The sequence below is a fragment of the Typopeltis vanoorti genome, chromosome 12, assembly GCF_054136105.1.
Source record: "Typopeltis vanoorti isolate ZY-2024b chromosome 12, IOZ_Tvanoo_1.0, whole genome shotgun sequence".
NCBI classification, from domain to species: domain Eukaryota; kingdom Metazoa; phylum Arthropoda; class Arachnida; order Uropygi; family Thelyphonidae; genus Typopeltis; species Typopeltis vanoorti.
The window spans coordinates 116,634,254-116,651,521 of record NC_143560.1 but is presented as its reverse complement, the minus strand read 5'-3'; the positions used below and the strand labels follow the sequence as shown (position 1 = coordinate 116,651,521).

Here is a 17,268-nt window from a genome sequence, read left to right as displayed (position 1 = left end):
GAAACATGAATGAGGTCCTTCTCCATGATGCCCAACCTGAAGCCAATTTGCCTACAAAGTATGGAACTGCAACATTTGGCTGGACTAATCTTCCCCATTTTCACCATAGCCTGGATCTAACACTTACTGAGTACCACCTGTTTGGCCATCTGAAGAATGCACTCTGAGGATGCTGTTTTGCAGAGAAAGAGTTGAAACAAGCTGTATGTGAGGAGCTTTGATGTTGGAGTAAAGACTTACAGGGTTGGAACACAGCAACTCACTCAAGTCATGGCAAAAGTAATGATGGAGACTTCGTTGAAAATGCCAGCATGCTTGTGAAAGAGAGAGAGGATTAACTCATTAACTCCTCAGTAAAAGCTATTGTTAAATTATTTTTTCTGAGGAGAAAAAAGGAGGTCTTTTTTTTTTATACCACTCCACATATCTGTTCTTCTTTGCCAACAAATATAATGTTCTCCAAAAGGGATACTATATCAATCAATCAATCCCTATAATTCTTCCCAACTTTCATCATCAACAAATAGCACATCCTCCTTTAAACTGTGCACAGCTGCTATTCAAGAACAAACAACCCTGTGATACCTTACTGCTCACATTCATTCTCTTGAACTCTATCCTGCCATACACCTCGATATGTAGTGACTTCTATCTTCACCAGTTTACTGTTCAATCACCTTAATTTATCCAATAACCTGATGCAATATTCTGTTGAAGGCCTTTGGTGATATCATAGTAAATCTAATGCTGAAATCCAACTGTCATTTTATTCTGAAGTCTGAAGATACTAAAAGTCTCATATTCCTGCTTTAATTATAAATAATGACCATAACCAACTTTTTCTGAACTTGATAGCAATCATCATTTCAGAAATACCAACTCAGAATTCAATGTCAGAATTTTGGCACTGTCCAAATGCAGTGGGAATATCCTTTGGAAATGTTAAAAATATATATTTAACTTAGTTTTCATTTTATTCTAATATAAAATAATCTATATGTTAATTAATCGATTCTGCTGATTTGCAGAAGTCCCTTGAAACAAGTCAATAGTTCACTTTAAATTGAGGTATTTTGTTTCTGTACAATCAATTTTTTTTTTTTTTTTTTGACTTCAGTAAGATCCCTTAGGAAATTCAATAGGTTTTAATTTCTGAAACAGCTATTTCTGTCAGCAGGATATTACAAATAAGAATATGATCATCCATTACACTAAGTAAAATACAACCGCGAGGTCTCCCCAACTGTCTGGCATGAGTACAAATGATACCCTTAGAGGAGCATGCCAAACACTATGGTGAACCATCCTAATCATCAAGAGTACAGTAGCAGTTATCTTCCAGATAGCATACAAGACAAAACCTGGTGGTAATGCACTTAGGAGCATAATCCTGCTGTCTACAATGCCAAATCATGCATGAAGTAAGACCATGTAGTGGTATGCATGGGAAAGGAACTGCTGAGGCCAATTATGGTATGGAGATGGGATGCTCTCTGTATGGGCAATATGTCAGAGTATCTTCTCCAACTGCATGTTCCTCTGCTCTTTTTTAATTCACCTCTTAAAACACCACCATGACAGATAGTGTCAATGTGGGTTAAAAAAAAAACTATACAAAACAAAATCTCTTTTTCATTCAATTCATCAACATTCATGGCATAAACACACTCAAAATAATATGTAACATCACCTACAAACATCAAAAACCTGATTCATTTTTGACACAACCAGAGTCCATTGTAACTGTTCAGACTATATTATGTTTGATTCCTAATTCTGTGCAATCTGATATTCCTCGGCAGATGTCTAATCATGAATTTCCTCTCTTTGCCCATTTGTGGCTTAATTCCCAGAACCATTCCAACCGCTTTGCATCCGTGAAGCATGATTTTCTATAATCCAACTACCGTAATAGTGAAGTCATCTCACTTAGTGATCAATGAACTACACTGGTTCTTATTTTATAATTCCACTTACAGAGCTAGAAGAGATACTGACCTATTTGCTATAAGCAGTAAACGAAAGCAAATTGTTTATCCACCAACCAGAATCCAACAATCTTCTCTATCCTCTCCAACACTCTGGATCTTTTCTTATCAAGTTCTCCTTCCAGATACACAGATGAAGTGACCACTTAGTAATTCATACCATAACCCAATACACGTTTCACCTCTAGCGGAATGCTATCCATTTACAAAGTTGTATTTTTTGGCATTACAACAGAAAGTGGGAAGATCTTTGATATCTTTAATTTCATTTCTACGTTCAGACAACTACTGTTTCCATTCTAAAGGATTGCAATACTTGACTGTGCAACAGAAATTATCCATGTTAGAATAAAGGTCTTCATTCTGCACACTATTAAAAATTCCTATCCAGTATTCAAAGCCATGGTTTTACAAGAGGTGTCAGGATGGTCCAAGATTAAAAAACAGTATATCATAAGTGGCTTAAGACAAAACCTCCAACTTCATACATAACTTACACTGAAGCATGCAATATTTGCAAATGTAATCATTAACAGTGCTAAATCTGACTTGGAAAGAGCTAAATGAGAAAATTTGCACCTGCACCAATAGTAGCTGTGCCTTCTGGTCCCTTGCAATTGCAAAACCTGATGGACACAATTTCTGCCGATCTATGCAGCTGCTTCTCTCTCACTCATACCAGAAGGCAGTATTTGAAACATTAGCTAAAGTTAAAGCTGACCTCTTGGAATCATTCTTCTCATCCAACTCCTGTACAGATGACCAAGGTAAAATCACCCCTCGCTTATAAATGTAGCCCAATCCAAAAAAAAGGAGATAGGTATCAAAATATTAACTTATTACTCTCACAGCAGTGCTGTCTAAAGTAATGCAGAAGGTCATCAACAGCCAGCTTTTTCAACAACTGAAAAAATGTTAACTACCCAGTAGCCACCAATATCGATTCTCTGCCAAGTAAGATCCACAGCAGATCTCCAAGCCTACATCACCCACCTCTGGACATGTGCCAATGAAAGGTTTAGAGAAACTTTATATTTCCAAAGACTAGGATATGGTTTAGCATCAAAGTGTTCTCTGAAAATTGCCATTTTATAGTCTACCGTCCACCCTTTATAACCGGAATGCTAGTTTTCTCTTTGTTTACTGTATGTCATGGTTAAGGGTATTCTCTCTTTTCTATTAATGAGAGTGTTCCTCAGGAGTTAATTTACCCGCTTTTTCCCTTATTCTATAAAAAAGCTCTTTCACTGACCTCAAGTCCTATTCACAATTTTGCTGATGATGGCACTCTTCACTCCATTCCTCCTAATCATATGACAAACCTTCCAGTGCTCAAACATCTTCAGCTTCGAGATCATCAATCAGTAACACTGATCTCTACCATCTTCCAATGGGGTCATAAGTCTGATCCTTAATGCTTCAAAAAAACTTGAACAAGTGCACTCCGTGTATTTTAATTTTGTCTACCAATTGCATCAGCTCCAGATGAATTGACATTGCTGTTTAGAGTTTTTTCTATCTAATCTAATCCTGTGGCCTCCTCTTTTAAGAGGGTAGCAGCTGATGAACAGTCTGCTTCCATGCCTCTCTTATCTCTTGCTTCTATAAGATTCTTGCCCTCCTGTCTGAGATGTTGTCTTTCCATTGCAGTTGGGGTCTTCCTCTCCTTCCCTCCACCATCCCCTGCAATACTATTCTAGGGAGCTCTCCAGAAGAACCTCTCATCAAATTTTTTCTTCTTTGGATACTAGCCATATAGTCTCTTTTTATCTTGAATCTTTTAAGAATCTCTTCATTGCTCACTCTTTCAGTTCAGCTGATACGATCCATTTTTCTCGAACACCACACTTCAAATGCATTCAATCGGCCACTCATTTCCTTATTGATCGTCCAGGACTCACATCCATATGTCCCCACGCTCCAAATCTCTGTCTTGAGGATTCTTACTTTTAACAGTTTGTTCAGATTTCTGTTTCCTAATATGTGGTATATTTGGAAAAATGCTGCTTTTGCTTTTTTTAATTCTGTTCTTAATTTCATAATTAGATCTACTGTCATCTGTTATCCAACTTCCAAGGTATTCAAAACTTTTTACATTCTCTATTCTTAGTCCATTATTCAAGGCAATTTCCATCCCATCATTTCCTTTCCTTGAAATCTTCATCACTTTTGTCTTTTGAACGTTTTCATTTTATTTTATTTTCAATTTATTTAATTCATTATTATTCAATTTATTTTCATTTTATCTCTCTCATTTCTAAACCTTGTTCATTCTATTCAAAATTCTTTGCAAGCCTTCCTCTGTTTTGCTCATAAGTACAATATCATCTGCATGTCTCATATTATTTATCAGATGTCCATTTATCTTTATCCCATCCTTCAGACCTTCCAAGGCCTCCCTCATCATCCATTCACTACAGACATTAAAAAGGAGTGGGGACATCCCACACCCTTTTTTATGGGGATCCATTCAGTATCCCCTCCTTCGAATCTAACCCTAGCTTCTTGAGTTTTATAAACAACAGTTTGATAATTTTTTCGTCTATTCCCATTTTATGCAAAATATCAAATAAAAAGAGTACTTAACATTATCAAAAGCTTCAGAGTGTTTTAGAAGTCAATCCAAAAATCTAACAGCTGATTATACTGGATACCTAAAAGGAAATTTAGAAGATCAGAAACTAGTAACAAAGCTGTGATGATTCTGCTGGACTAATAAACAGATTTCACGTTAAGAAAGAGCACCAGTGAAAGAATTAAATACAGGTTTAGTGTCTCCAGTATTTTATGTATGTCACAAAGATGCAATTTAAAACACTGAAATACAAGGCCAGAAATTATGACCACCTCAAGATAATACTCTCTTTGGTCCCACAGTATCAGTTAGTGAATGGGAAAGATATTAGTTTTAGAAATTATGGACTTTACAACCATGTTATAAATAACTATTTTAATTTCCTGATCGACCTTCATATTAAGGTCATCTGGAGTATATACAAATATACAAGGACAAGCCGAGTTACATTTCACACAGTAAGCTAAAGAAACAATGATTTGATCACCGGTTATTCTACTGGCATGATCTCTAAGTGGGGAAAAAAAAAAAAAAAAAAAAAAAAAAAATACAGATAAAATTACAAATTAATTATTTAGAAACTACATCAAAGCTAAATTCTATTTAAGATAACATGAGAGAAACATTCTTTCTTATAGATAGTTTTCTTACAGTAACAATGATGTCCTATTTATAGTTAACTCTTAGAGAGTTAAGTTATAAAGCCCATAATTTCTAAAATGAATGCTGATCACCGTGCAACACTAAAAGAAAGGGAAATATATTAGCAATGATGTATGAGAAGTTTTGAAACGGTGCTTACACGAGGAGTATCTGAATGTGTCCCTAGAGTTCGAAGAACAAACAGAGTGGAAGTGAAATAGATGTGCAACCAAATAAAGCTAGAGATTCATAAGAAGATATGGAAAATCATGAGAATAAAAGTGATATAAGTTATGAATAACTTTAATGAATTTAGATGATATCCTTGTGTCAGAAGCTGTTGACCTGAATAAGAATTTGGAAATAGGGAAACATGGGATATCAGCACATAAGGAATGTTAAGCCAAATTAACTTGGCCCTTGGCATGTCATCATCATCATCAAATTCCTGCCATGTACCCTCAAGGGGTGTACAGGATATGACAGTACTACATGAAAAAATTACATCATTACTAACTTCCTATCTACAATTTTCCTCCAAATCAGTCTCTTACTTGTCAAGACTCCAACATTATCAGATCTTATATTTCTATCGTCTAAGGCACTTTGTACCGTATCAATCCACCTATATCTTGGTCTTCCTCTGGGTTGTTTTCCTGCCAACCTGGCAGAGAACACTTGTTTTGCTAATCTTTCCTCTCCCATTCTATTTAAGTGACCATACCATCTGAGATTAGCTCTGCTAACGCATTCCTGGATGCTGACAATGTCAAGTTCTTTCCTAATATCCTCAATTTTAATATGATATTGCCATTGATGCCATCTGTTCACGCCTCTAATCTTTCTCAGGACTCTCATATCTGCGGTCTCTAGTCTTTGGTCAAGTGTTTTACTTCTGACCCAGCTCTCAGATCCATAAGTTAAAATTGGTTTGAACACAGTCTTGTATACAGCTAATTTAGTGTTCCGACTAATTTCTTTCTTATTCCATATGAATTTATTCAATTGACTTCCCACGATACCAGCTATGCTGATTCTGTTGTCTATTTCTATATTTAGTGTACCATCTTCAGTAAAAATTGTGCCTAAGTAGCTGAAATGTTTTACTTGTTCCACAGGTTCTCCATTCACAACACAGTTGACATTTTCAATGATTCTGCCTATTTTCATTGTCTTTGTCTTTTTATTGCTGACCTTCATACCATATCTATTACAACAGCTATTCAATTTAGTCAGAGAATCTTGCAGACTTGTAGCGGATTTATTTAGAAGTATAACATCATCCACATAAAGCAAAGAGCTGACATTAACATCTCCAATTTTGATATCAGGTTTAATACCACATTCCTTCATAATGTGATCCATATAGATAATGAATAACAGAGGGGATAATGTACATCCTTGTCTCACACCAGATTTAACATTAAACCATCTTCCTGTACTTCCTTCAATTCTAACTGCTGACTCACAACTCAAATAAAGACTAAGTATTGCTTGATATAATGACCCACTGACACCATATAACTGCAGCGTATTGAATAGCTTCTCTCTTGGCACCTTGTCATATGCTTTTTACAAATCGACAAAACTTAAATACAGATCTTTGTTATATTCCCATGCTTTCTCGACTATTTGTCGCAAAGTGAAGATCTGATCTTGACAGCCTCTATTTGGCCTGAATCCAGCTTGTTCTTCACCAAGTTTTTCTTCCACAATTCTTCTCAACCGTTTCTCAAGTATACTTGCATAGATCTTGCCAGGAACACTCAGTAGGGAAATACCTCTGTAATTCTCACATTCAGTTTTATTTCCCTTTTTATATATGGGTACTATGAGAGCTCTACTCCAATCATCAGGAATTTGTCCCTCTGTCCAGGTTTTCTGAACTATGCAGTGCAGCCCCTGTAAGACTCTTATACCACCATACTTCAGCATTTCTGGTCGAATATCATCTACTCCTGCTGCCTTTCCACATTTCAAGCCTTTGATGGCTTTTTCTACTTCAAGTATGGATATGTATTCCTGACTGCATGCCTGGTCAGTGTTTTTTATCACTGTGCTGTCATCACTGCTTGTTTCATTTAGCAGTTTTTCAAAGTAATTACTCCATACTTCAAGGATATCTTTTTCTCCTGTTTTCATTTCACCTTTATCATCTCTAATTCCTTTTACAGCACTCTTTCCTCCATTCCTAAGCTTCTTCAACAACCTCCAGAATATTTTGCCACCTTCTTGATATTTATTTTCTATATTCTTGCCAAAGTCCTCCCATGACTTTTGTTTAGCTAGTTTTACACACTGTTTAGCTTTCTTACATTTGTCTCTGTATTCTGTAAGAGTAAAAGCTGACTTTTTTGCCAGGAATTTTTGATATGCTTTCTTCTTTTCCTTCACTGCCTCTTTAACTTCCTGTGTCCACCAGGGAGTTCTGATTTTTTTATCCTTGCACACAACCTCACCACATGCCTCTCTGGCAGAATCAATCAATGTTTCTTCAGAGTTTGCCACTGAATCTCCAAGGTTTGATTCCTGTTCTCAAACTCTTTCATTTTCTTTTCAATAATATTTCTGTATTTTAGTCTACAGTTCACATCTGAGAGCTGCTCAACTTTTATTTGCTTTAAAACTTTCTTACATGTTATTCTTTTCAATATGAAATTCAATTTTATCCTGCTCAAGACTAAATAGTGATCACTTCCAATTTCAAATCCTCTGTACACTCTGGTGTCCTGCACTAGGGAGAAAACATCACTATCAACAATAACATAGTCAATGAGACTTTTCTTATTCCTAGCCTCTTCTCTCCATGTGAATTTGTGCACATTTTTATGTTGGAACATGGTGTTAGTAATAACCAGTCCATGTCCTGAGCAGAAATCCAACAGATATTTGCCATTATTATTAGCTTTGCTCTTTTCTCCAAATTTTCCCAAAATATTTTTGTATGTCTCACAATCATTTCCTACTCTACTATTTAGATCCCCAACAAGGACCAACTTTTCCTTTTTCATTGTGTCAGTTGCTTTTTCTAAAGCCTCAAAAAATTCCTCCACTTCTACCTTAGTAGAACCTTCTGTGGGACCATAGGCACAAATAAGTCTCATTGTCCAGTTCCCCATTCTCATATTTGCCCACATTACTCTACTTGAGACTGACTGCCATTCAAGAAGATTAGCCTCGTATTTTGTGTTGAATACTACGGCTACTCCTTCTTTTCCTTGATTGTCATTGCCTGAATATAACATTTTGTATTTATTGCTCAGAAAGATCTCACCAGTTTTGGTCTTTTTTGTTTCATTCACCCCTATTATGTCGATCTGGTACTTATCTAATTCCTCAGCTAGCTCCATTTCTTTGCCATTCAGGCTTCTTACGTTGATAGTACCGATCTTTAACTCTGGTGATGTTGAGTTTGGGTTTGTTTTCAGATTTGTTCCAGTAGCTGACTTTTCGCTGTTTGCACTGGTTCCCTGGCGAAAACAACGGAGGCCTTGTTTAACCGGGCGACGCCCCAGCCGGCATGAAATTTTGTCATGTTGTACCATCATTTTTTTATTTTGGTTTAACCAATAAGAATACAATTTGGTCGGCTAAATCCCAAATTGCCAGCCCATCCTCGTTCGTTCACTATCAAAGTAGATACCCAACAGGGTGCATCACGAGAAGGTGAGGATTGGACATTAGGTCAGAAGCCCTGGTCGGTTCTCCGCATTCCTTTAAAGGCTATGTGGAGGTCTCCTCTCAGTTATACAGCTTTGACCCTTAAGCACCCCCCCTTGGCATGTTTGTATAACTTTTGAGCCTCAGCTTTGAAAAGATACCACAGGAATGGAAAGAAAGTATAATTTGTTGTGCCAAGCCAGTGGAAAAACCGATGTATCTAATTACTAACCTATCAGCATCTCTGGAGTGGTGGTGAAGAGTTTAGAGAAGTTGGAAACAGCTTGTACACACTCTCAAATCTATAAAATTTTTGCAAATACAGTCATACCCCGACTTCCGTGAATCCGGAGTTACACGGTTTCTTAAATGTAGTATTCCTGTTCCACTTCACGCCTCACCACTAGTCGTATCTTTCCGGAGTAGGCTGCATTCACCAGTGTTGCACATGCTGTGGACAAGCACTGACGTGTTTCGTGGTCTCCATTCATACGCGATTTTTATAGTCTACAAACCTTGCAATTGTTTAATGTTATGTTCTTGATAAAAATTTTATCACATAAAAAATAATAAAGTCATCCAAAAGAAACAAGTCCGATTCTTCTACAGCTAGCAAGAAAAGAAAAACATTGACTTTGGAAGCAAAACTCAACATCATTAAGGATTTTGAAGGTGGAATGAAAATTTGTGAGCTAGCAAAGAAGTTCGATCTACAGGAATCCACAGTAAGAACAATCATTAAAGAAAGGTTTACAGATTTTGGAGGCCATACATTCTAACAAGGAATGAATTGTAGCCACAAAGCAAGGAATAAAAAAATCATTAGCTTGCTATGAAGAAATTCTGCGTGACAAGAAAAAGACATGCCATCAGACAAATCTATTAGATTTTTATGAAACAATCGACATCGAAATAACTTTCTTTTTTTTATGTACGAAAAACTACAATCATGATTATATTTCTTAAAAAATATATGTGTTTTTGTAAACCTTTGATCCCAATTGTATGTTTGATATATAAATTACATGCAAAATTATACCACGAGTTACGCGAATTCGACTTACATGCTTTTTGTGTCCCACTTACCGCGTAACTTCAGGGTATGACTGTACTATAATTCATATCAGTAAAAATGCTAAAATTCCAGTGATTGGTCATCTAAATTTCAAATATATGGATGATTTATCTTATCATTGCAAAACTTAATAACTGATATTTAAGGAAATGACAGCGTATACTGGAAATATAGATTAAATAAACTTTAATATACACTTTCCGATATTTCGGCGAACGTCACGTTGCCATCTTCTTGGGAACTTACTAAAAGACACGTGCACACAAGTACTAATACAACAAATGAGACTGAGGCTAGGACGCTAGCGTTTTCCTAAAGTCCTGATGGTGCCCCCTGGCGGGCTATATTGGTAGTTCTTGGCCTTTGGGCTGAAGTTCTTTTGATAAAAGTTTCCCAAATTTGGGGCAGTTTCATGCATCCAAATTTGTTGAGGTTTGGCATGTTCCTAAGGGCCGAGGCTGATTCCATGAATAGTCTTTCATACTTGAACTTGCTGCGGTGTATTACTGTGGCTTTCTTCCATCTTATTCTGTGGCGAGTATCCAGAGCGTGGTCTGCAAGCCCAGAGTGGCTGTACTGGTGAAATCGGATGTAATCCTTGTGTTCTGAGATTCTGATATTTGCTGTCCTGCCTGTTTGGCCAAAGTAGGACAGTTTACAGCTGCAAAAGAATTTCAGCCCAAAGGCCAAGAACTACCAATATAGCCCGCCAGGGGACACCATCAGGACTTTAGGAAAACGCTAGCGTCCTAGCCTCAGTCTCATTTGTTGTATTAGTACTTGTGTGCACGTGTCTTTTAGTAAGTTCCCAAGAAGATGGCAATGTGACGTTCGCCGAAATATCGGAAAGTGTATATTAAAGTTTATTTAATCTATATTTCCAGTATACGCTGTCATTTCCTTAAATATCAGTTATTATGTCTAACCAGCGTATAAGCCTCTCAACAAGAACATTGCAAAACTTGCAAACTTATCATTGTTTTACAGTAATGGGAATGACAAAGTGGCTGCTTTACTGATTGCAAGTGGATTATAAAAACACATGTAATCCAAGTTTACATTACACAGATATTTGAAACTAAAACCCAAAAATTATTTACAGGATATCATTACAAAAATTATGTGAGACATCAAAGGGGGCCATGATGATGATAATAATATTCAAGGAGTCCAAGTGCTCATCAAAGGAAGGCATGCTACTTTGCACAATCCACAGTCTACTCTACAAAATATACTAATAGTATATTTTGTCTGTAAAATTAGTGTTCTCTTGCCCATTTGCCTACATGCAGAATGAAATGAGTTTCTGGAGAACAAACATGCTAACTATGTGGATTGGTTAACTCACTCACTGTCAATTGAAAAAGTCAGGGTGAATATTAGCTACTGTCAGTGCCTTTATTTTTCTGTACATTAGTTTATCTAGTCTATATCAAATGTGTTACATTCTGCAATGACAGAAGACGATGTATTTAAAGAGCATCCCACCATAAATATTAAATGAGATCATCATAGGTGCTGAACATTCTCGATACTACTTCAAGGAAATAGCTGAAAGGAATCAAATCATTGTCAAGAGAGCAAAATTTCTGACAAGCTAGTCTCTCCTATAACCTAAATAATAATAGCTGACACATAATCATCAGTGTGTTATAGATGCAATGGGTATTTCCATGTGAAAAGGGCATGATTATTGAATTGCATTGGATACGTCTCAATTGTGTTATGTTTCCAGAGTTACTTGAACTTAGAAAACTAAACCACACATTGAGCAGCATTGCTATGAAAAAAGAGCTCTCACAAAATGAAATCACTCAAACTGATCAAGTTCTATGAGATAAATTAATTCTTTATGATTCTATACAGGAAACAATTTTTCTAGAATTAAAGTAAACCTGATTCAAAAATGTAATCAACTTCCCAATGTGTAATATGCTGTGGTCAGTTATGTGCTGGCAAAGGATTACCAACTTAAAAAAAATTTTTATTTAATTTGTACCAACACAGACTGACTAAAACAGAAATGAAGGTAATCTCAAAATGTTAAAACCCAGCCAGTCTGTTGGCCAAGGGGTTAACACACTTGCTTTCCAATACAGAATAGTTTTGAATCCCACTATCAGCATGAATGTTTGAGATTGTCTTCAGGTGAGAGATAAATTTCATCATATGATGTGAGACAACCACTCTACTTATTAACGGCCTAATGCTTGAAACTGTTTTATGTTTGATCTTAAGAGTAGGGGTTTCTCATCACAATCAAATTCCTGATACGTACCCTCAGGGGTATATAGGACAATTATGGTAGTACTACATGAAAAAGATACAGAATTACTAACTTCCGATCAACAATTTTCTTGAAAATTAATCTGTTATCTGTCAAGATTCCAATATTATCAGCTCTCATATTTCTGTCTTTAAGGTACTTTTTACTGTATCAATCCATCTACATTGGTCTTCTTCTGGGTCTTTTTCTCTGCCAACCTGGCAAAGAACACTTGTTCTGCTAATTCTTCCTCTCCCATTCTGTTTAAGTGACCATACCACGTTGGATTAGCTCTACTAACACATTCCTGAATGCTAACAATCGCAAGTTCTTTCCTAATATCTTCACTTTTAATGTGATACTGCATTGATGCCATCTGGTGACTCCATTAATCTTTCTCAGAATGCTAATATCAGAGGTCTCTAGTCTTTGATCAAGTGATTTATTTCTAACCCAACTCTCAGATACATAAGTTAAAATTGGTTTGAACACCGTCTTGTATACAGATAATTTAGTGTTTTGAGTAATTTCTTTCTTATTCCATATAAATTTGTTCAACTGACTTTTCTATGATGCCAGCTTTACTAATTTTGTTATCTACTTCCATATTTAATTTGCCATCTTCACTAAAAATTACACATAAATAGCTGAAATGTTTTACTTATTCTATACATTCACCTTTCAGGATACTGTTGACATTTTCAATGTTTCTGTCTATTTTCATTGTCTTTGTCTTTTTATTGGTTGGCCAAGTGGTTAGCATATCTGCTCTCTAGCCAAGAGACTGCAGGTTCCAATTCCAACAAGGGCATGGATGTTTGCAATTTTCCTACTAACCAATTACCATATGTACTGCTGTAAACTATGTCCTGGTGCAGTATTACCTTTGATGTCTTTGCACAATAAAAAAAATCAAATGAAATCTCATTTTCATACCAAATTTATTACAGATATTCAATTTAGTCAGGGAATCTTGCAGATTTGTGCTGGATTTATTCAGAAGTATAACAACATCTGCATAAAGTAAAGAGCTAAGAATAACTTTGATATAAGATTTAATACCACTTTCCTTCATGTGATCCATACAGGTAATGAAAAAGTAGAGATAATGTTCACCCTTGTTGCACACCTGATTTAACATCAAACCATCTTTCTGTACCTCCTTCAATTCTAATTGCTGATTTACAGTTTAAATAGACTATGTAGTCCGCGTGGTTAGCCTAGTGGCTATGCGCTTCGCAACCATATGCCTGGGGAAGGAGTGTCCTAAGTTCGATTCCCGTCGGTGACGTGAGGAGCTGAAGGATCTTCCTCAGCCATAGCCAAATTAGCCAGTCTTGGGCGTGGACAGCAGGGTTTTTTCCCCAGTTTATTCTGGGGTTTTTCATCCACCAAAGCAGGCAAACTGGCCTTGAGAACTTAACACTACAGGCCATAGGATACACCGGGGCATAGGGCTGACCACCTTATCCTGTAAATGGAGTGAGGTCCAATGATCAATGGACCCTCGACACCACAAGGTAAAAGAGGGTATAAAGAAGATAAGATGAGATGAGATAGACTATGTATTGCTCAATACAATATCCCATTTACACCAGTTAAAATGCAGTGTTTTTAAGAGCTTTCCTCTTGGCACCTTGTCATATGCCTTTTCTAGATCAACAAAACTTAAATACAAATCCTTATTACATTCCCAAGATTTCTCAACTATGTCTTAAAGTGAAAATCTGATCCTGACAACCTTTCTTTGGCTTGAATTCAGTTTGTTCTTTACTAAGCTTCCCTTCCACAATTTTTCTTAGCTGTTTCTCAAGAGTAGTTGCATAAATCTTATCAGGAACACTCAGTAGGGAAATATTTCTAATTCTCACATTCAGTTTTATTTCCCTTTTCATAGATGAGTACTATGAGAATTCTGCTACAATCATCTGGAATTCGGCCCTCTGACCAGGCTTTCTGAATTACAATGCAGCAAATATAAAACTTTTCTATCTCCATTATATGAGCATTTCTGGTTGAATTTTTTCTACTCCAGCTACATTTCAGGTTTTTGATGACTTTTTCTACTTCAAGTATCGATATATATATTACTGACTGCATTCCTGTTGGAAGTTTTCAACCACTTTGCTGACGGTGCTTGTTTCATTTAGCAGTCTTTCAAAGTAATTACTCCAGACATTTGGATATCTTTTTCTTTGGTTCTCATGTCACCTTTATCATCTGATTCCTTTTACACTACTTTTCCCTCCATTTCTCAGCTTTTTCAATAGCCTCCAGATTTTTTTGCCACCTTCTTCATATTTATTTTCTATGTTCTTACCAAAGTCTTCCCCTGACTTGTGTTTAACTAATTTTACATATTGCTTCGCTTTCTTACATTTTTCTCTGTATTCTCTAAGAGCACAAACTGAATTACTTTCAAGAAACTTTCGATATGCTTTCTTCTTTTCCTTCACTGCCTCTTTAACTTCCTGAGTCCACTGTGGAGTTCTGCTTTTTCTATCCTTACAGATAACCTCACCATATGCCTCTTAGGCTGAATCAATCCATGTTTTCTTCAGAGTTTGCCACTGAATTTCCAAGGTTTGTTTTTGTTTTCAAACTCTTTCATTTTTTCTTGAATGATGTTTCTGTATTTGAGTCTACAATTTCTGAAAGCTGTTCTCAACTTTGATTCATTGTAAAACTTTATTACACATTTTTTCAGTATGAAATTCAATTTTATCCTGCTTAAAACTAAGTAGTGATTAATTCCTATTTCAAATCCTCTGTGCACCCTTGTGTCCCAAACCAGTAGGAAAATCAACTATAATGTAGTCAATGAGATTTTTCTTATTTCTTGCATCTTCTCCCTCTCTCTTCATGTGAATTTGTGCACATTCTTATGTTGGAGCATGGCATTAATAATAAGTAGTCCATGTCCTGAACAGAAATCCAGCAGTCACTTACCATTATTATTAACTTTGCTGTTTTCTCCGAATTTTCTTAAAATATCTCTATATGTCTGGTAATCATTTCCTAATCTGCTGTTTAGATCTCTAACAAGGACTAACTTTTCCTTTTTCACTGTGGCAGATACTTTCTCCAATGCCTTGAAAAATTCCTCCACAGTAGAATCTTTTGTGGGACCATAGGCCCAAATAAGTCTCATTGTCCAGTCCTTCCATTTTGATATTTGTCTACATCACTCTATCAAGAAGATTATTTTTATACTACAGCAGTAACTCCTTTTCCCTGAATGTAACATTTTGTATTTGTTGCTTAGAAAGATCATACCTGTTTTTATCTTCTTTGTTTTAGTTTTTCTTTCTTTTTTTTTTTTTTTTTGATGGATCTTGAAGTCTTCTGATGCCGGGTTGGGATGTGTTCGGGGATTTGTTTCTTGGATTTTGTATGTAAAAAACATAAAAAAAAATGCTTACTCCATCTATTTTTCATGGGTGAAAGTAAAAATAAATAAAATTTAAAAAAAAAAATTACATTTAATGAATACTGAATGGAGAAGCTGTTCCCTCTCTGCTATACAAAGTTAAGTCATAAGAAGAAGCTGTTATTTTAGCATCAGAAATGTATGATCGTAAGACATTTCGGCAAAACAATACTATTTCAAAGGGTTATTATGTAGAAAGAAAGCAGCTATTGTAGATATTTTTGAATACATCAAAAAGTTCCTTTTTCTCATTCAGGATTGTCCCATTGACAAGATCATCAGTAGGGATATCTCACTGATATCCAAATCAATAAGCTATATGGACTAACTAGATAGTTATGAAATATTTAATTCACTGACAAGCTTTCCTGTTCATGTATCTAGAATTTATAAGCTTTTTGGGAGTTCCACTACTGTACTAAAAATTCAGCTAACTTAAAAAAACTATATAAACACCCAATTCAAACGTTCACCCAGTCACAAGAAAACATTAGATTTGTTGAAACTGCACTATCTCTCTTGCACTTGCTAATTATTGCATGGAATATTTAGAAAAATATCTCATGTCTTTACTGAAATTTGCCCTTTTGTATTGCACCATGATGTCTTAATCTAGACATGTTCAATGACTTAAAAGCCTTTATAGAAAAAATAATCTTGCATCACTGCAGCCAGTTTAATGTAGGAAAAGAATTCAAGCTGCCTTGAATTCTTTTCTTGATAGTTAGACATGACAACCTTTGTTTCAATGTACACTAAAAATCCAACCAAATAATACTGGTTAATTTAAGTACAAGAATTTACATCATCACCTGAATAACAACTCAATCTATTTTTTCCACTGGTACTCTAATTTGTAAGGAAAAAAAAAAAAAAAAGAAAAAGAAAGAAAAAAAAAAGAAGAAGAAGGCTTTTGCTAACAGTGACAATAACTCCACTTTTCAACATATCAATAATTAGCACAATTCTTTCATACCTAGAGATGTGATGCTAATTGAATTAACATTTTGTACATTAAATAAGACATATTAAGGTAAAACAGGTGGATAGGAAAAAAATCCAAATTCAGCAATATAATTTCTTTTATCACTGATAGCTAACAGCAGCAAAATTTATGCAAATTTATGAACATTTAATTTCTTTTTGAATCCAAAAAAATAAAAAATATTCTCTTTAAAGAGATGAATGCTAGTGTAACAATGCAAACATAGCATGAAGGCTAGAGAATGTGATGTTTTCTAGCCTTTTAACTATTATGGCAGATACAGCTCACTCTTACTATACACCATTATAAAACCAGATCAACAAAACTACTGAAAAATAGTTTTATTGAAGCCCTGACCAAAGCCCCACAGGCATGATGCTATTCTAAAGAAAATTCATTACAGCAAACTATCACTCTATAAAAATGTATATGTGGTTACTATAGTAAGTCAATCTGTAATAATTTTGTGTGAAATACTTATGAAATTTAGACTGTATTCACAAGACTAGGTTAAATTTACATAGCATTTAGATTTATCTTACTTTTGTGTATTGTCATGTAGCTTGTGTCCTGTACATATGTATGTTTTCCTGATGATGACCTCAGTACAAAGGTCGAAATGTCAAGTATTATTTTCTTAATTATAA

At 35.5% G+C, this 17,268-nt stretch overlaps 1 protein-coding gene across 1 annotated transcript in view; it reads right to left on the bottom strand.

Annotated features, from left to right (window-relative positions):
• Positions 1-17,268, bottom strand: part of LOC150101162 (signal peptide peptidase-like 2B) — a 183,884-nt gene that overhangs the window by 33,791 nt on the left and 132,825 nt on the right. The window lies entirely within an intron of this gene.